The following is a 20,778-nucleotide window of genomic DNA, read 5'->3' as shown; positions in this document are numbered from 1 at the left end:
GATTTCCTAAGTGAGGTGTGTAGTTTTCCACAATGTTGCTTTTCAGTTTTCGTATAATTTTACTTGTTGTTTTTTGCCATATTAAGTTTTTTGCTGTTTCAGTATCTGTCACTTCACAATGTTACCTCTAAACAAGTAGCTTATTGGCTGATAGTTGGCCAAAAAGTTTGTCATTAATTTTTAAATGTTTTGCTTTGTCCTAAGTAAGACAAAATGGAGGTGTGCTTCAGAAATCAGGTGTACTAACTGCCTGCCACACTGAAGTCATTTACTACATGCTTTTGTGAAACTGCTTCCAAAGACTTCTGTATATCTTGTTTTTAACAAGAAATATATTGAAGAATCCATCTTGATGAATTTTAACATGTATACAAGGATGAAGGCATTAGAGACTTGGAAAACAAATCATAATTTAGAGAAAAAGAAAAGTACATCTGAGGATGAAAGTCAGTTAGAAGAAAGATGCACAAATGGAAGTTAGTGGCTAGTACTTCATAAATAGCAATTTGATTTGAATAATAAAAGCTTTACAAGAAGTTAATGCAATGGCATGAACAGAAAACAAAAAAAAGTATCCTCTGCTAAGAGTTTAGTGATGGCTCACATTTGAAAACTTTCTCTGTTGAGGTATCACTCAAAAAGATAAAAAATGAGTGCTAACGCTGGTTCAGATGGAGAAAAAAAATCTAAATTCCTATCACTGGTATAGGTAACTGAAGAGCCTTTCATGTATTTCTTTTGCTTCAGAACATACTGCACAAAGTATAGATAACACAAATGATTAGATTGGGCATGTTGAATCTGGATTCTTATGATTAATGTAAACGTTTTGCTTACTATTGCATCTTCCTCTTCAGATATTTCTTTCACATTAAAGTCAGCCTTGCTTTCTTTTCTCATCTCTCAACTTTTGTCCATCGAAGGTTTACTTTTCATCACTAGTAGTTTTTCACTATCTACAGAGGTATTCACATATGGAAGGAGGCAAGATGACTTTCAGAAATAATTTTGCACCTTTTTTTAGCCTCCATGCCCATGTTTCCAGAAGCTTTGAAGGATTCACATTGGCAACTATTGGGAAGCAGTTTTTGAAATCTATCTCTGGTGCATTTGGCAGTAGGGACTATTCTCCCTAGGTATCCCCCTCATGTCCTTTTAATGCCTCTCAGTCCAGGATCTGCAGGACTTGAGTCCTAGTGTCAGATAGTCATTTGATGTATGCTGGGACCTGTCCTTACAGGTACAAGAGTTCAGTCTTCTTTGAAAACATGGACCAATGCCATTGTCAAGCTTTGTGTAGCTATCTTTCATCCTTGTACTGCTTTCAGCAGCAGCATCCCCAGGTATCAGTGCCCTTTCACCTGACTTCTCTTGCTCACTCATCATATATTTGAGCCCTACTTGCACTGACTGTGCTCTGACCAAACTCTTTGTAGTGGGATCTTCAAATGGATTGTGCCATCTTATCCTGCAAGGGGGAGATTCATAGGACAGAGAAGCCCTTATTGCTGATCCAAATATTGAGAGCAAGACCTTTCTCCATCATGATGACACTTCCTTTACAGGATCTATCAGGTTCACAAAGTCCTTTACAGACAGGCCAGTGGCCCACTTGCCTTCTTTTGAGAAGTGCCTGAGTAGGTATCTGGGAATGAAAGAGGAGGAGTCTTGGGTCATTACCACAGGAAATGTTTTTCTGTGATGGAAGTTTTGCCCCTAAAAGCATCTAGATACCACATCCTGGGCACTATAGAAGACAAGTGGCCTCTGCAACCCCCCCACCCCGGTGAGTGGAGTGAGATCTACTTTTAAGCATCCTAGAAGAGATTCCTTTGTGATCTCAGTTCATCATAGATCCTAGAAGCCGCCACATCTTGGCATTTGGCTAGCAAGTCTAAAACCTTGAACACAGTAGGCAGGAGGATGCTGTCCTCTACTATATCAGTGCTTAGTTCCAGCAGCTGACTAACCTACTTATGCAGATTCTAGTTTTCCATTGAGAATAAGGTAATGGAAAAACTTTTGAGATTTCATGACTTTGTGGCTGAAGAGGATCTAATTAGGAGCATTATCATGACTTCTGAAGTTGGTTGCCACTGGGTCTTATACTGTGGCTATGGTGTCAGACTAGGGTGTATTCTTAGGATGAACATAGTTCAGGCTGCCTTCTTTTATGGATACTTTTAGGTAGGCCATAGTTGACACTTTCCCGGCGTCTTCGTTGGGCAGGCATCCCAGGAGTCGCTGCAAGTTGTCCAAAGGAGGAGGCAGACCCTTTCCAAAGTGGATGGACTTTGTGACTTTTTACCTTGGCTCTGCCAGCCCCAGTTAAATAAAGCCCCCTTATGTATGGAGAAAGACCTGTTAAGCTTTGGTCAGATTTGCGGTCTCTGTTTTACTTCAGACCATTGTCTACAGTCTGAAGTAATGTCCAGGACTGATAGCTCTCCAAGCCATGGCAAATTGCCTTTAAGCTTTGGTCATATTTGCGGTCTCTGTTTTACTTTATGCCATTGTCTACAGTCTGAAATACTCTCTAGGACTAATAGCTCTCCAAGCCATGGCAAATTAAGCAATCTCAGGAGGGCACAGATGGCTGTATCTTAGATCTTATAGGACCTCTTTATGAAATGACTTCACTCGGACTGAGTTAACTTAGCAGAGCTGTTGGGGCAGGTAAAAACTGTCAAAGGAACTGTAGAGATTGTGCTTCCTTGGTGCCTTCGAATGAGAACAAAACTCCTGCTCCCACCTCCTGGTTACAAAGGGGATAGAAAACTGTTGTGTTTTTGACCTCAATGACTTCATTGAGCATGTTCAGTATTCCACATAGTAGATTGTGATCCTTCAGGGAATTGTATCAGCATGGTGTCACAGTACATAACTGATCTCTTGTGGCCTGTCAGTGTCTGAGTTGTGCATAGTAGGCTCCATAGACTCATTCTGTGTAGACAGCGATTTCTGTCTATATTCCAGTCATTTAGTCTTTTCAGTGCATCTTGAGCCAATTTCTTGCTTTAGTGGTAGAGTCCATGAAGGTGAAGGGTTCCCTTGCATTCCCTTGCTTGGAAAACTGTCTTCTTTTGGCCTAAGAGTGTTTGGTGTTTTATGTCTGGTTTGAGTGCTGTCATACTTGCAGACCCTTGCATGTGTTGATCAACTGGAAAACTCCTCTCTGAGCTCATCTCAGAGGATTGCCTTTATCCAGGCAAAGTTGAACCCTCTTCATTGACCTTTCCCAGAAGCAGGAATGACTAACAGAGGTCATGACCTTGGCAGCTGGGATGAGTATATAGTAGTGTACAGCCTTCAACCCTCTTGCATTTTCTTGGCTTAATGGTGGCCAAGACCTTCACTGTACCATTTTATAAGCCTAATGATTCCACTCTTGCAGTGGACTGTGAGGTGGCAAGTAAGTAAGACTTGCCATAAATACACACACACACACACACACACACACACACATTCACACTTTCTTTGGGTGTCAAGACTGTTGATGCTGACCCTTGGAGTGGTGGACATCCCCTACCAGCCTCAATATAGTCCTTTCCTTCCAGCAACCAAACTCATCACAAATCTTGATGACAGATGTTTCATTAGCATAGAGAATCCATATGTGCCCTTTCTTGTTCAGAATAATGGACTTCCAACCCCAAGAAAATGGTTTGGAATAAGTAGTCTGGAGATGTTGAATGCTTTGAAGTGGAAGGTGAGCAAGAGCCTCCATTAGTGTATGGTCTGACAAATCAGTATATCGTATGGCTGTTAAACCAACAAAGGGCATGTGCTCATACTTTCTGAGCAAGTAAGCAGTGTTAGTGTGGTAGTTCACTACAGACAGTGGAATCCCACATTTAGCTTTTCATATTCCTGGAGAGGTGCACATAAGACTCCATGACCTGCTGGTCAGCCCTATCTTGGAGCTAATGATTCAAATCTTGTCAAAGTTTTCTGGATGTGAGGTATAGTGACAGTGAGTTTTGTCCCACACTGGTATGTGCTGATGTTTGTGGCAGCATGGCATGGTGGACTTCATAAGTGGACATGTTCTCCCTCTCATTATAGGTATGTTGCTGAGATACCCTGTACCGTATTTACTCTGATTCCACACATTGTTTAATGCAAACTTCAGAGAGAGAGAACAGAAAATCATTCTTGCTTTCATTTCATGGCCAAGAATGGTTTCATGTTCTTATTCTCTGTCAGTACAGGAAACTCTCCCTGTACAACATAAGAAAGCCTCATGGCTAGGTATGACATATAGATTTACATGTGAGCATGGCTCGTGGTTTTAAAATGCTTGTTCTTGCCAGACCTACTGGTAGGTCTTGAGGTGTTTGAAGCCATGAGAAAACTCTATTAAATATGTTCTGCATTTGGATGGAGCAGTATTTGCCACCTCATGCAGTTTGTAGATTGTAGTTCTTACCCACCTTAGGCCTCAGCTGTGATTTAGGTCTTAATTACTGCACATTCATGGTGCGCCTCTCCAGCATTTTTGATGGCGGAGGGCAGTACTGGCTGTGGATCAGGTACTTACTTAAAAGGGTTCTGCTGCTTTGGTCCCTTTTGAAGATCCTGTTGTCTGTTTGGGCTTGAATTTCAAAATTCACTGTCTCTTCCATCTTCTGTTTGAGCCAGTAGGTTCTGAGGCTTTGAAGTTTGACTCCTGCAAACCAGTTTTTTGTTGTTCTTTGCAAGAGCTCTAAGCTTCAGGCCTTCATTTGTAGGGGGCTGTATTTGTTCTTTTACTGCGACTAAGTGCCCCTTAGAACTTTTTCATGTTTCCTGTGGTGTCAAAGTTGACCTTATAAGCATATTTTCTTTCCAGGGACAGAAACCCTACAGAGATAGACACTTTCACACTGTGGCTTTGCAGTGTAAACTTAAGTTTTATCTGAAAAGAAAGAATGGCTGTTCTCCGTTATTCCATGGAAGGAGAACTGGCTGTTCCAAAGGAAACCCTTTCCAGTTGAATTGCTAGATGCATTGCCTTTTGTCATTACCCATTGAAATGGCAACTGTAAGAGGGCAGTCCATTAAGGGTGTGATGCTTTCATTGCTTACTTCACAGATGTCTCTGAGGACATATTGTCTGGCATTGACTTGGTCACTGGTTAACCTTCAAATATTGCTTGAACCATCGACATCTTTTGGTTCCTCTTTGTTACAGAATTTAGATTCATAGATTAGTACTAGGCTAACTGCCCTTGTGGGCCATTTTAAACCTAGCCAATTACCCCATGTGAGAATCAAACCCTGCACCTTGTGTTTGTAAGGTAAACACCCTAACCATTATGACAACCTCCCACCCCTTTTAATCATTTGCTTTTTGTCCTTTCCCAGGCTTTGGCATCTTGGGAAGTTTTCTTGATGCATGTTGAACCTTCCGATTTTGTCCACCCATGAGGGAGGATTCTCACCATTACATATCACCAAACCAACTGAACCTTGAGAGAGCCTTCCTTATTGATTTCAATTACTCCCTTGTCATCTTCACCTCCCCCATGTCAGAACAGCCACTCCCTCTACTACTGTTGGCTGTCTTCATTGTTTTCTTGATTTGTAGCTGTTCTTAGTCAGTAGAATGAGGCAACTGGCAAGCATACATAGTGAGCATGGTCTAGCAACCTGCCAAGTTACTTTATTGGATGCAGATGTAGAGGCAGGAAGCAAATGTGCCATTAAGTACAGAAGGCAAAAAGAAAAATGGCCAAGCTGAAGGTAACTGAGTATCTCAAACATGCACCTACTGAGAGAGACTGTCTCACAGATAAGCTAATATAGTTAGCACACAAGTTATATTTGGAGAGTACCCTCAAACATCTGTACATTCTGTGGATGTCCTCTTGTTATGATTAGCAGTTCTGACTTTGTCATTGGCTGACCCTTGTCCATCGCTTACCACCACCAAAAGCAGTGCACTGGTTGTATCAATGAATGCACATACAAATCTTGAAAAAAAATGTCAGTAGTGTCCATTGATAAATTTGTGTATGACACCATCTTTGGTAACATTCACAAAAAGGAGTTTTCTGGAGTAAGGTGACTGCAAAATCCAGACAATGTTTGGATGTGTCAGGGAGCCTTTCAATTTTACATTAAGCCTTTGGCCAGGAATCTAGGAGAAGGAGCACACTGGAAATAGAAGGGATAGCTGAACAGGAAGTCAGGGTTGTGAAACTGCACTGCAATATAGAAAAAGAAAACATTAGGATAAGACTAAAACAAAACTTAAAATAGCATATGCTTGTTTTAGCAGGTTAGTACCTTTTGCAAATTGATCAGTCTCTAAAAGAAAATGTATAACCAGATCACAGAGCGACTTGCATGTGGTAACTGTTTCATAGCCTCACTGGGTACTACTTGCTATAATAGTTTAGACATTTTTTTTTAATATTTGAAATAGTCACGTTGGCTATTTGACAGCAAACAACTGTTTTTCTAAGATGTGCGCATCTACATTTTGAGGAATAGCTACGTCTGTTTCCATAGCTTCCTTGTAGTAGTAACTTACTAGTCTTCAGCATAAGTCACTTTATTACAGTTGCTTATAGGAGCTTTAACAGATGAAAAGTATAAACCAGTCCTTTTTTTTTTTTTTTTTTTTTTTAATAATGGCAACTGATATAAGGTAGCAAAAAGGGATTCTGATATGGAACTTTTAATCTGATGTTGTTAATCTTCTTTCCATTCATCACTGATTGGGTTCGGTTCTGAGCCCTCGGAACTGAGTCGGCCTATTACCAAGCTCGCACCAGCCAAAAAACTGTTGAGCTAAGTCTCTACCCAGAATGCCCTTTTCCCTTTTACCTCAGATCTCATTTGCCACATAGCCATAAATCCTCGTTTCAGCTGAGCTCTCAGCTAAGTAAAATCTTTTATAATATTTGTGTAAAAGTTTTTGGATATCTTAATATTTTACTAACCCTTTAGTATTTCTAGTGTCTCTTCTTGTATCTAATCATATATTCTCCAGTCTACGTTGTTACTGTTGGTAAACTTAAGTACCATTGTTGGTACGGCCTTTTTCCCTTACCCTTGTGGTATTTCTTCAATACCATAGCTGGTATTGCTTTCTCTTGCCTAAGCTGTTAGCTTTTACCTCTACTCAGGTGTTTCCCTTTCTTCACATATACAGTGTGTTGTAATATTGGTATTTTGTTCTTGTGATTTCTTGTGTTTTTTTGAACTGAGTGGCTTCATTATTGTTGGATTATACAGTTAGTTGTGGTATCCTTTCTATTAAAATGGCGGATAAGAAAGGTACCTCTGGCTTTTTAAGCATTGTGTCAGTAAGGGCAAGTTACCTAACAGTGACTTGCATGATGACTGTGTATACTGTTTGGGAATGGCCCACCTTTTGGTGCAGCCTCCATGTGATATTTGTCAAAGTTTCAGTCAATGCACTCTTAATGAGCGCAAAAATAAACTCATTCTGAAGGAGTTACTCGAGTCTCCCTTCTCAGAGGCCATTTCTGCGGTGGAGGTCTCAACCCCTCCTTCTAAGGACAAAATGAGATCCCATTCTGTTCCTTCTTCACCATCGGGTGATCAGAGCAAACCCGGGAAATCTAAAGTCCCCAAGTATCGTCCGAGCATAAATCTGCCTCTTGGGCTCTGCCCTCCTCTGCTCCAACCGTCTCAAAACTTTTGATACCGACGCCTTTATTGGCATAGACCCTGCCTCCGGCACCAATCATAGATCTTACTACGCCTATTTCGACTTTGGCACCTGTAGCTACTTCGGCTCAGGGCACACCTTCGACTTCGATTTCCATTTTGGATCCAACTGTTTCGACGACTCAGAGTGCTGTTTCAGCATTGAGTGTTGTACTGTCCTCACTGGCTTTGACCCCTTTGCTTCTGGTCTCGAAACTAGAGACTTCGGTGCCAGCAGACATTGCACCATGGACCCGATACTCTCCCTCAGTAGACCCATTTCTGGGCAAGTGTGCAGTCCATTTCTCGAACGTCCTGACTCCCTGTCTGGAGTATCCACTAGATCCACCAGGAGCCTTTCAGAACACTATGTGTGTCTTGTAGACCAGCTGTTGGTAGCCAGGGGGATTCCATCACTTTCTAAAACCCATCCACCTGCTGGACTTGGGTTGCCTTATCCACAGACTCAATTTTACACTCCTCCTTTGACCATTTTGGTTCCAAAGCCTTCTGTTCTGACCTCCTTCTTGGAACCCACCACCTCGGCGCCTGTGGTGCACCTCACTCCAGCTCCGAGTTTGTCCCTTTGGTCTTCAGTTCCTGCTGAACCAGTCCTTCCTCAATCTGGGGATTGGGGGAGAGGCGTGTTGGCCCGTGGTATAGTGCTGACTTTCTCCTTGATTCCCTCCTTAGCGCCAATAGCTGCGTCCGTGCCGCTCTTGCTTGAGGCTCCACCCATGGGGATGGGTCCGTCAGAGTGTGGTGTGACCCTGGTCCCGAGGTTGTCTTTCTCTGTTCCGGGCTCCCATTCCTCTTCGAGTGGGCCTACATCCGCTCGATGGAGAGCGCTCTTGCTTCTTGTACCACTCCTATGATGTCAATATCCCAGTTTTCGCCCCCTGAGCTGCAGCTGTCACAGACCACCACCCTTCCCGGGACAATAGGCAGAGAAGATGCAGGACACCCCTGTTCAGGGTACCCACTCTTCCAAATTCTCCTCAAAGACCCCCACTGAGGAGCCGCCTCGAAAGAAGACGTGCAGGATGAAGCATGTGGACTCATCTGAGGAGTCCTTAATGGAAGACACGGATTACGATGGTGAAGGGTCCCCATGGTCACCTCCTGATGATGTCTCCTTCAGAGACATCCTGGAAATGTTAAAACCGAGAGCTGACTAGAAGCCCTCCAACCTTTCGTCTGAGGAGTCCGTTTGCTCCTGCAGGCTTTTCGTCCCCGGCCATCTACCTTTTGGGTGACCCCGCCTGCCAAAGAAGCCATCCAGCTCATCGTGCAGTGCGCGTGGAAGAACCCTGATTCCATTGAGGTGATCCCCCAGAGATCAGACAAAATTCTGTAATCTCTTGCTGTGAATCCGTGGCACTGGTCCAAAGGGTTACCAGTTGATACTATGGTGGTGGTGGTGGTACCTGCGAAAAAGGACTTGGCTGAGGGAAGTCCCGCTGTCCACCCGCCCAACAGGGAGTCACGGGTAGTGGACAGACTTAGGAAGTATGTTTTTGCATCAGGGAACTTTGCTATATGGTCCCTGAATTATTTGGCACACTTTACAAGGCTCCACAGGGACTTTATCTCCAAACTCAGACTTTATCTCCAAACTCTCTGGGACACTCGCAGGACAGTGTCCTCACAGCTAACAACCCTGGAATCAATATCCAACTCGTCCATGAGGTTGCTCTCACACGCGACCGAAGTTGTGGCTATAGCAGCGGGTTCAGGCATTATGAGACATCATGCCTGGAAGCGCATCTGTAGCCTCGTGGATCCCTTCAAGTATTCCTTTCTGAATGCTCCCATCAAAGCTAAATCCCTCTTTGGCTCCAAAGTGAAGGACACGCTAGACAGGTGCGAGCAAGATGGAAAAGCCCCGTCTGCCATAGGCCTACGATTTTCCAAACTGCAATATACCTTCTCCTGGAATCAGAGAAGTGGGAAAATGTGGTATAAGAAATCTCAGGGTCCTTTCTGTGCCAAACGTGGTGATACTCCCAGAGGCAGAGGGGGTAACAACTCTGGAAGATGCCCCTATAGAGGCAGGGGGGGTCCTCTCAACCAAGGCACCAGGGACTCTCTCTGGACATTCTTATTAGTGCTCCTGATGAGCGGCCAGATTGCTTACCTCTGGAGGCAGTCGGGGGTCATTTCTCAATGCACCAAGCTGCCTGGCGCTCTTATCACCACCGATCATTGGGTGTAGAAGATTATCACCAGAGGTTACACCATTCTACTTTCTTGTCAACCAAATTTTCCAAGAAAACTTCCCGATGTGCCACCCAGTTAAAGGGAATCAGCAGCTTCAGAGATTATAAAGCTGTCTCAAAAAAAAGTCATCCAACCAGTCCCACCAGACCAGTATGGATCCGGATTTTACTCTAGATTCTTTTTGGTGCCAAAAGACGGGACTGGAGACCCATTTTGGATCTCGGCACCTTAAACAAATCTGTCACTCAAACCAAATTCCAGATGGTCATGGTTCAGTCCATCCTTCCCTTTTTAGGAGAAGGCAATTGGATGTGCTCTATAGATCTCCAGGACACGTATTACCACATCAAGATGGCCAAACGTTCCAGGAGCCTGCTTCACTTCCGGCTAGGAGCCAGTCATTACCAATTCTGTGCCCTGCCATTTGGTCTCTCTACAGCCCTCAGAGTGTTCACAAAATGCACGGCAGTGGTAACAGCTCACTTGAGACTAAAAGGATTCCAAGTGCTTCCATATCTAGACAACTGGCTCCCTTACTGCCCCCACCAAGCATCTTCTGGTAAATGATCTACAACATTCGCTCTTTCTCTCTCTGGCAAAATTGTTGGGAATAACGATACATTGTGAGAAATCAAATCATATCCCTGCACAACAAACAGTTCATTGGAGCAGTGTTCAGTACTCAGTCCTGTCTGGTATCACTCCCTCTTCAGACTCCACCGATTGAGACTTCAAATCCGAGTGATCCTTTCTGAAGTATTAGTCCCTGCAAGACAAGTTCTCCAAACTCTGGGTTCTATGGCTGTGTCAATTGTAATAGTGCCTCTAGCAAAGCTACATATGCGAATCCTTCAGTGGCTCCTTCTGTGTCAATGGTTCCCAAACTGTCATCCTCTGGATTACAAGATTCGAATAGCCAACTCTTGCAAGCAAGACCTGCTTTGGTGGATGAGGCCAGACGAAGATCTTTGGAGCCAACCTTTTCAACCCTCCCAGTCCACAGCCATTGTGATCACGGATGTTTCCCTGATCAGGTGGGGGGACCATTTTCAGGGAAAGACTGTCCAAGGCACATGGTCCCCCTCGGAGGCCTACCTGCATATCAATGCCCTTGAACTGAGGGCCGTGCTGTGAGTTTTGCAGGCATTCCATGTAGCTCTCCCCTCCAGGACAATTGCAATCTAATTAGACAATATGTCAGTGGTCTGGTACATTAACAAGCAAGGAGGAACCAAGTCCTACCCCTTTTGATGAGAAGCCATGAGGATCTGGCAGTGGACGATAGCTTCCAACTGCTTTCTGATAGCAACGCATATCCCGTGGAGCTCCAACTTGATTCCAGACTGAGCAGATACATTCTCATGCCCCACGAGTGGCCCCTCAACCCTGAGGTGGCGTCTGTAATCTTCAGCCACTGGGGGCAGCCTTGCTGAGATCTTTTCACCTCCCTGTCAAACACCAAGTGCAGCAGCTACTTTGCCCTACTTCCCCCACAGGGGGAGTCACCGACGGACGCTCTGATCCACGATTGGCCCAAAGGACTTCTCTACACCTATCCCCCCCCCCCCATTCTTCTGATCCCACAATTCTAAAGAAAGCTCTTCAGGTGAGATGCAAGGTGATCCTCATAGCCCCATTCTGGCCTCGACAAGTTTGGTTCCCCTTTCTTTGGCCTCACTTATTATTCCCGCCATGGATTCTGGACCCTCTACCAGATCTGATCACTCACCTGACCCTGTCCACTCTCAAGCTGACAGCTTGGTTTCTCCACTTCCGCTAGTCGCCAGATAAGCTAACCTCTCCTCACTAAATGGCTAAGGGACTGCATACGTGTCACTTATTCCCTCCACAATGAATCCATGCCAAAAGTTAAAGCCCACTCCACTAGATCTATGGCAAGTTCTGTAGCATCCCTTTCCAGGGCATCCATGGATGACATCTGCACAGCAGATACTTGGGCTAAGCCTCATACTTTTAGACATAATTACAAATTGGACCTGGTCTCCAGGGGGGAGAGCTGCCTTCGGCTCAGTGGTACTCAGGAATGTTCTTCCATAAGGGCAGCCCAAGGACCTCAAGGTAGCTTAGGATCCTGTTCCATCAGTGATGAATGGAAAGAAGATTAACAGTATCAGATAAAGAAGTTATGTCTTACCATAACATTCCATCTGTGTTGTTCATCTTTCATTCATCACTAAACATCCTCCGTCCCCCTCCAAAGGCTTCTGGGGGATGCTTTGGGTCTGAGTGGTGCACTAGAGTACTTGCGTAGAAGTGGCCATGGCTTTACTTCCTTTCTTAGCAAACTTGATCTGAGGTAACGGAGATGGGCATTCTGGGTAGAGATTTAGCTCGAGAGTTTTTTTGGCTGGCACGAGTTTGGTAATAGGCCGACTCGGTTCCAAGGGCTCAGAACCGAACCCCATCAGTGATGAATGAAAGAAGATGAACAACACAGATGGAACGTTGTGGTAAGACGTAACTTCTTTTTTCAGTAAGTTCTTGTTTAATACAGAGTAAAAAATGTACCAGTTTTTGTCTGTTTACCGTATGATAGTTGATGTGGAATTCACACACATATATATATATATATATGTGTGTGTGTATGTATGTGAATAATATATATATATATATATATATATATATATATATATATATATATATATATATATATGTGTGTGTATATATTTTTTTCTGGTATGTAGCACTAATTTGTTACACAGGATTGTAATGTGAATATCTTATTTAATTTGGTCCAGATTTCACACATTCTCAAGGATGCTTCAACCAGAAGTTTTGTAAAAGTATCTAGCCTTGATATGCACAGAATTCTGCAGTGACCTTATATATTTTTTTTTCTAAAAAGTGAGCGCAATCTATGTAGTTTGATTGATGCATTTTATCAAAGTTTTAGTAAAATACAATATTATGCATGTGGTAGTTGCACTTGTAGAGTCAGTTGGAAAGAGCTGTATAGTGCGAGAACATATTACTTATTTGAAATAGTACAGTCAAAAGGAATTGAGTAAAGGGCCTGTTTGCTAATTATCTGGATTCTGTAGCACATGTGAAACTGAGGAAGACAAATTTGATCCTGGAGCAAATGTGCTATGCTAGACCAAAGAATTTTAAAAATGTAGGTAACACATTTCCAACATTTTCTGGTTCTGTAACTTCAAATGACATGCTGCACCCCTTGCATATTAGTATCAGAGTACTCTGTTACATTTTAAAGTTGGGTAACCTGCTAAATTGTGACTGTTTTTTTAAGTAATAGAGGAATAGCCCTTCTGCAGCTTCCAGTAAGGGGAGCTGCTGTATTGTTTCACTTCTTACTTGTAATTATTCTGCTTAATGTTCGAAATTGCTCCCCCCCGCCATATCTCCTTTGCTAACATGCAGTGACTGCTGAGTAAGAGTAATTACACTGAGGGCGTTTGGTGCAGTCCCTTACTTCAGAAGATGTCAGAGGGCTTGCCTCCCTGCATTAAGTATACAGTTTACTGTTAATAGCACTTCTGAACGTTTGAGTAAATAGATGAAATATAGGTTATCCTTAAAAATGTTTACACTTGGCACATATTCTTTCCTGTTCTAAAAGGTAGAAATCATTTCCTTGCTTCCAGTTATATAGAATGTGTTAATACCTTTAAGTCAAATTACTTTTGACTGTGAGTTTACATAATTCATATTTAAGCAAAATTCTTTTTTTTTCCTTCATTTGAATAGCTAGGACATGTAACAGCTTACTTGAGAGAGAAAAAAACGACTCCGCTATAATGAAACTTATGGTGCCTTGAGTATGTAAGATCCAGTCTTTTTTGTTCATTCATTCATTCCCATTATACATAAATGCCACCTCTTCTGAATCTTTAGGTGGAGACCTTTACAAAATGTGCATCTTTTCATTAAGAGGGAAAACCAGTACCAGGGGCTTGCATGGCTTCTACTGAAGACAGAAAGGATATCTCTGAAAGAAGAGAGACTATGAATGGAAAATGTTTTAAAATAATTCTGTTATCTTCATGAGTAAGGAGACCCAGTTGCTCATTGGTTAAGGATTATGTAATGTGTTCAGGTGGTCTTTGCATATATTTTAGTGGAAAGTAATGATCCTGTTGGCAGACACGCTGAATGCTTATGTTCATCGTGTTTCACTGTTGCAGTCATTACACTTGGGTTATCCTGCTGGCAGGCTACCCGCAGTCTGCCTGAATTCCAATGTCTTGGTCTGGCGTCGGTTGCTGTCGCCTCTTCCCTGACATCAGTGCGCCAGGGGTATAAAAGATGCAGCTGACGCCATTTTCTTCAGTCTTTCTTGCCACACGGTGCCCAAAGCAAAAGCAGTTCGCAAGTGCCAGTCGGCCGACTCCTGAGATTTTCGAATTTGAATTTCAGAACCAAAGTCTTCGATAAAGCTAAGCACCCCGTTGGGAAACTTTTTCTTGCTCCAGACCGATGTCAGTAAAAGTTAACAATTGTATTTCTTGTGGGAAGCAAATACCTCATAAGGATTTTTACCCTTATTGTATTCCTTGCATAGGCCCTGACCACGACGTTGCTAGTTATCAGTTTTGCGCTAGATTCAACCAACGCACTATTAAGCGTCTGTTTGATTTTGCTTTACATTACTTTGTTTGAAGATTTAATTATATAATGCCATCAGAACAACCGATGACCGGAACTCATAAAAAACACAAGGACAAAGAAAAGGACAGGCATCTGAGATCCAAAACCGACGACGAAGCCTCTTCTAGGCCAGTCGCCGGTTCTCAGTGAGGTGCTTTCGCAGCCCCTGACACCCACTACCTCAGAGCCACGGGCCGCCTCCGACTCCCACATAGAGACACCTAGGCCTCTGGAAACTCAAGGTAGTGGGCCTACAGAAACTATTCCCTCAGATGGGTCTGGAGCTGCTGAGCAGGCATCGGCTTCTGAGGGTGTTTTCAGACCTACACAGATTACTATCAGGACTTCTTCAGCAGCCAAGACAAAGTCTAAAACACCAGTAAAGACAAAGAAACAAGTTCAGCGTTCACCTGGACAGTCATCCATGCCAAAGAAACAGATGCTTAAAATGGCCGAGGACCTAATTACTCTGATCAGGGGTTCCCATCCCCCTCCTGATAAAAGGCCTAGGCAAGATACTGACTATGATTCCTCTGACCAGGTTTCTGTTTCCCCTGATTCCTCTTCTGAACAGGGATATTCTCTTCCTTCCTGTGATGATTCTGATGCTGAAGAATCTATCCCTTCAGCCTCTCCTCCTATTCTTTTGGGGAAACCCTGCACACTATGAGGGAGCATTTCCATTGGGAGAGCCAAGATTATTCTGAATCCAAGAAAAGGTTTAGAGATTTTTTTATTGCCTCAGCACAGGCCCCTTGCTATACCCCCTGTACTAGATATTGCTGATGATGTTTTTTCTGAATCCAGTCGGTCTCCTGATTCTTTACCCCCTGCACCAGTTTAGCCAGATAGGTACTATAGGGTCCCAGATTCACATATATATATATATTTTTTATAAAAACCCTGCTGCTGACCCAGAAACAATTTCACAGGGTCCTAAAGGGGTCAAGGCTTCCATGGCAAAACATCCTGTTCCCTCTGATAGGAATTCAAGAGCACTGGACAGATGGGGGGAAAAAAGTCTATACCTCTGCTACTTTAGCTGTAAGGGCTTTAAACTGTCAGTTTCACATGCTTAAATACCAACAATATCTGATGTCTTTGCTCAAACAGAAAATGCTTACAAGCTCTGAATGTACTGAAAATAAGGAAATGCAGGATTTGTTGCATGCGGCTGAACAAGTGGGAAAGCATACTTTGCAATGTGGTTTTGATTCATTAGAGGCTTCTTGCAGAGCCGCAGTTACAGGTTCTGTCAGTCGAAGGCAAGCTTGGTTAAAGGAACAAAGTTTACCTGATCATGTTAAAGCAAAATTGTTGGATGCTCCATTACAGCATGATACTTTGTTTGGTGTTAAAGCAGAAGAGGTGTTAAAGAAAATGGAGGATAAAGCAAAATCAATGCAGACAGTAAAGGATTTCTTACAGGTTCAGCCACCCAGATTCAGCAGGAACTGGCCTTCAAAAAATTGGTCCTTTCCAGTGTCAGACAGGCCACAAAGAGGCAGATACAGACGCCCAAGAGGCAGATCTCAGCCACAAGGCACATACAGACCTAAGCAATGGGGTGCTTCTGCCCCCAAAGGCGGAGAAGACAAATCTCAACCTTATAGGAAACGGTTCCAGTGACTTCCCTTTACCAATGTCAAGCACTTGCCTATTGCAGGCACCCTTGTGGGGAAAACTTGCACTTTTCTCACAAAATTGGCACAAATTACCCAAGACAAATGGGTACTAAATTTTGTTTCCCAGGGTTAAGGTTCCACCTTCACACCCTTCCAAGGCCAAAAGGTATGCCAGACCTGCCACACAATCAATGGGCAGAGGCACAAAGACAAATTTCTGCTCTCATGGACATGAGGGCTATTCAAAAAGTACCGCAGCAAGAGCAAGGACAAGGATTTTACTCGAGACTTTTCTTGGTACTCAGAAAGGACAAAGCGTGGAGACAGATACTAGACCTGTCTACTCTAAACACTTTCCTGGACGTTCCAAAATTCAAAATGTTGACACTACACCAACTTCTACCCATGATGGGCAAGAAGGCTTGGCTAGTTACTTTACTTGGACGACTGCCTTATTCAAGCAGACAGCAAGGACATTCTACTAAAGCATCTGGCGTTTGTAAAAAGATTATTAATTTGCCTAGGGTACACAGTAAACGAAAAGAAATCAAAACTAGTGCCCTCTCAAGTGATGATATTCCTGGGTGCAAGCCTAAATACCACTTCCCAGATGGCTTATCTCACACCAGACAAACAAAGGCAACTGACTCATTATTTTCAAATGATGGCAACAAAGACCCAGCTACCTGCAAGAAAAATTCTGCAGGCTTTGGGCTTCATGGCATCCTGCTAATTCCATATGCAAGACTGCATATGAGGAAGCTACAATGGTATCTAAAAAGTGTTTGGAATCAGCATTGCCACAGCCTGGAAACAATAATTACTCTCATTCCCTGCCTGCAACAGGAGTTTCGATGGTGGGCACTGGCCTGTCACCACAACAAGGGACAGCCTTTCACTCTACCTACAGCGAGGCAGACACTAACAACAGATGCGTCGGATTATGCCTGGGGAGCACACATGGCGGGAAAATGCATACAGGGCATGTGGCCCACAGACCAAATGCATCTTCATATCAATCAAAAAGAGATTCTAGCCGTACAGAATGCCCTGACAGCCTTCAAGGATCTGCTACATCCAGGACAACTATTACTAAAGACAGACAATACTACAGTCATGTGGTACATAAACAAGCAAGGGGGGCACACATTCTTACCCCCTCTGCAGGCAAGCCATGACTTTGTGGAACACAGCACTAGCCTATCAAGTACATCTGCAGGCACAATTCCTGCCAGGATAGAAAAATACTCTGGCAGGCGACCTAAGCAGAAACCTCATGGACCCTCATGAGTGGAAACTGGATCCACAAGTCGTCAGCATGATAACAAAGAAATGAGGATGCCCAGACATAGATCTGTTTGCCTCCTCTCACAACGGCCAACTACAGAGATTCTGCACAAGGACTTGTCACTCACAAGCATGGAAGGTGGATGCTCTATCATTCAGCCTGAAAAGCCTTTATGTCTGTCCACCACTGCCTCTACTCCCCAAGGTACTCCTAAAAGTCAGACAAGAGAAGCCAAAAATGATTCCGATTGCCCCAGACTGGCCACGCCAGCACTGGTACCCAATCCTAAAGAGCTTGTCTCAAGGACCAGCCTGGACTTGCCTCAAATTCCTCATCTGCTGACACAACAAAACAATCAGATCTTGCACAGCCAACTCAGAACCTTAAATCTGGCTGCTTGGCAAATAATATAGCCACTCAGAACTCACCTCTCTCTAAAGCAGTTATGGATGTCATTTTGGAAGCCAGGAGGCCCAGCACAAGGAAATCTTATGCAGAAAAATGGAAGAGATTCTGTGCTTGGAACCAGGCACAAGGACTTGAACTGCTTGTCCCTAATATTCCTTAGATTTTTACAATATTTGACTGAGATGCTGGACAAAGGCCTATCCTCCTCGTCAATTAAGATCATTGCCTCTGCCATTTCAACTCATTACAATACGGAACCTCCTATTTTCTCTCACCCACTACTAAGGCAGTATCTCAGAAGTGCAAAAACATAAGACCCCCAAGGAGAGCACCTATACCAACATGGGACCTCAACTTGTCTTGGAAAAGCTCTCATTGCCTCCTTTTGAGCCAGCCAATACAGCTGAGATAAAATTCTTATCATGGAAAACTGCTCTGCTCCTAGCAATAACCTCCGCAAGAAGAGTCTCAGAGTTACAGGCATTAATGGTAGTGGAACCTTTCATCATTTTTCATTTGGACAGTGTTTCTCTAGGGACAAACCCAACTTTTATGCCAAAGGTAGTATCCAGTGTGGCTCTTAACCAAACCATTCATTTACCAACCTTTTATCCAAATCCCCAGAATAAAAGGGAGAGACTTCTGCACTCTTTGGACATACACAGGCAGCTACACTTCTCCTTGGACAAAGCAAAAGCTTTCAGAAAAACTGAGCAACTTTTTGTGGCATATGCTGCAGGATCACAAGGAAAGGCTATTTCAAAGCAGATTATTTCAAAATGGATAGGACACTGCATTTGTTTCTGCTATGCACAGCATGGTAAATCAGTGCCTAAGAGTATTAGGCCACATTCTACCAGGGCAGCAGCCACATCAACAGCCTTTCTCAGAGGAGTACCAACCAAGGAAATTTAGGAGGCTGCAACTTGGAGTTCAGTGCACACTTTTACCAAGCACCATCACTTACCTCTTTACTCTAAATCCAGAGCAGGCTTTGCCGCTGCAGTCCTGTAGGGCCTCATAGCCACTCCTAATCCTATTTAGACCCAGCCGCCCAACCTCAGCTTTGGGATTCAACCAAAGTGTAATGACTGCACCAGTGAAACACGATGAATATAGTACAGTTGTGTACCTACCATAAATGTAGATGTTACAGTGTATTCACTGTTGCAGTTCAGATTACCCTCCCACCATTCCCCTTTTATTGCTGGGACTTATCTGTACTTCTCTGTTCTATACAACCTATGTGGTGTATTTGCTTGTAGAGGAAGCTAATGTTTATGTTTGTGCATGCTTTTTATTTGCAAATTTTTTAGCCTACCCTTTTGGGGGCACCTGACATCTGGGGCAAGAAAAACTGAAGAAAATGGCATCAGCTGCATCTTTTATACCCCTGGCGCACTGACGTCAGGGAAGAGGTGACAGCAACTGATGCCGGACCAAGACTTTGGAATTCAGGCTGACTGTGGGTAGCCTGCCAGCAGGATAACCCAAGTGTAATGACTGCAACAGTGAATACACTCAAACATCTACATTTATGGTAGGTACACAACTGTACTTTCTGTGCCAGGATCATAAGTTTAAGCTCAACCATCCAAAGGCTGAGTTCATCTGTATTCATGTCACCATTAATCCATCATATGTTCTCCTTAATAACCTAATTAGGGGGGCAACAAGTTAGAATTTGTGTCCAAGATCCTGGTGAGGGTCTTGATGACAGGCTGTGACTGTAAAGGGCCAGGTGTCAACTATCATCAAGATATTTTACTTTCATTGGAAGAACAGTTCCTAGATCAAAGATCTGATAACCAACTTCAGCTTGGCAATGGTGGTTCACTCACTGGTTACCTCCAACACCCTGTACTTTGGACTTATAGATGGTCATCAGGTGTGATTGCAACATTTGCAAAATTTCATGGACAGAATTTTCACTGGTACGTTCCAAAATATTAATTTTACTGTAGTTCAGCAGGACCTAGAATGGCTTCTAGGTGTAGCCAGATGTCAAAATCTGCACCTTCACTATCATGCTCTTAAACAGTCTGGGGTCCTGTTTATACTGAGGAGCTGCTAAGACCCTATGCTTCTCAGGTCATTGGGTGAGGGGCTGCTGGCTTTTTTAAAGACAACAAAAGAAACATTAGGCAGAATCTCATTTGCCTTTCTTGCCACAGTCCCGTGGAATCAGCAACGATCCTTGATTCAGGCAAGGGGTTTGGAGTGTATATTTAGGAAGTCCATAAAGTTCCATCTTCATAAGAACAATTGAGATCTTTACTGTGCCCTTTATCTTCAAATGGATCAATAGTTGATCTTAACTTCCTAATATGTATGTGTATACATATGTATATGTACATTTATTTTTTAATATTTAGTTTTTTGAACTTTTGCAGCTTTATCTTGCCTCTACTTCCTCATGCCTTGTTTTTGTGATTTCCTGCTGTGAAAGCCCTTGGCTGGCGCAACTACCAGTGAAAAAAGCTCCCTCCAAGAGCTGGTGGATTATGCCTGGGTTTATAGCGAGACAACCAGTGTCACAATTTCAGTCTTTTCTTGCCGTTAGAGCACGAAACCGTGTTTCAAGGCATTGGTCGATCCCCACGAGAAAAGTCGTCTGAAAGCTAAGTACCCTTTTTACATTTTTTGACTTGTCAGAGAAGGTCAATAATTGTCTCCATTGTGGTAGGCAGATTCCACACAGAGACGTCCATTCTTTTTGTGTCACCTGTTTAGGCCAAGATCATGGCGTGCCTAACTGCCGTTTCTGTTCCCATTTGAACTCTAGGGCCATTTGGCATAGGGCTGAGATCTTAGCTAGGCATCTTAGTGTTGCATTAGGTTCTCCGCATCTTGATGGCATCCACCAGTCAATTTGAGGTTGAGCTCCCTAAGCGCAAAAGGGATGAAGAAAAATGACTTAGGCTTAGGGCCTCTGACAACAACCAC

The sequence above is a fragment of the Protopterus annectens genome, chromosome 4.part0, assembly GCF_019279795.1.
Source record: "Protopterus annectens isolate FY-2018-M chromosome 4.part0, PAN1.0, whole genome shotgun sequence".
In the NCBI taxonomy this organism is placed as follows: Eukaryota; Metazoa; Chordata; order Ceratodontiformes; family Protopteridae; genus Protopterus; species Protopterus annectens.
The sequence above is the reverse complement of the archived record's forward strand: the minus strand, read 5'-3'. Positions refer to the sequence as shown.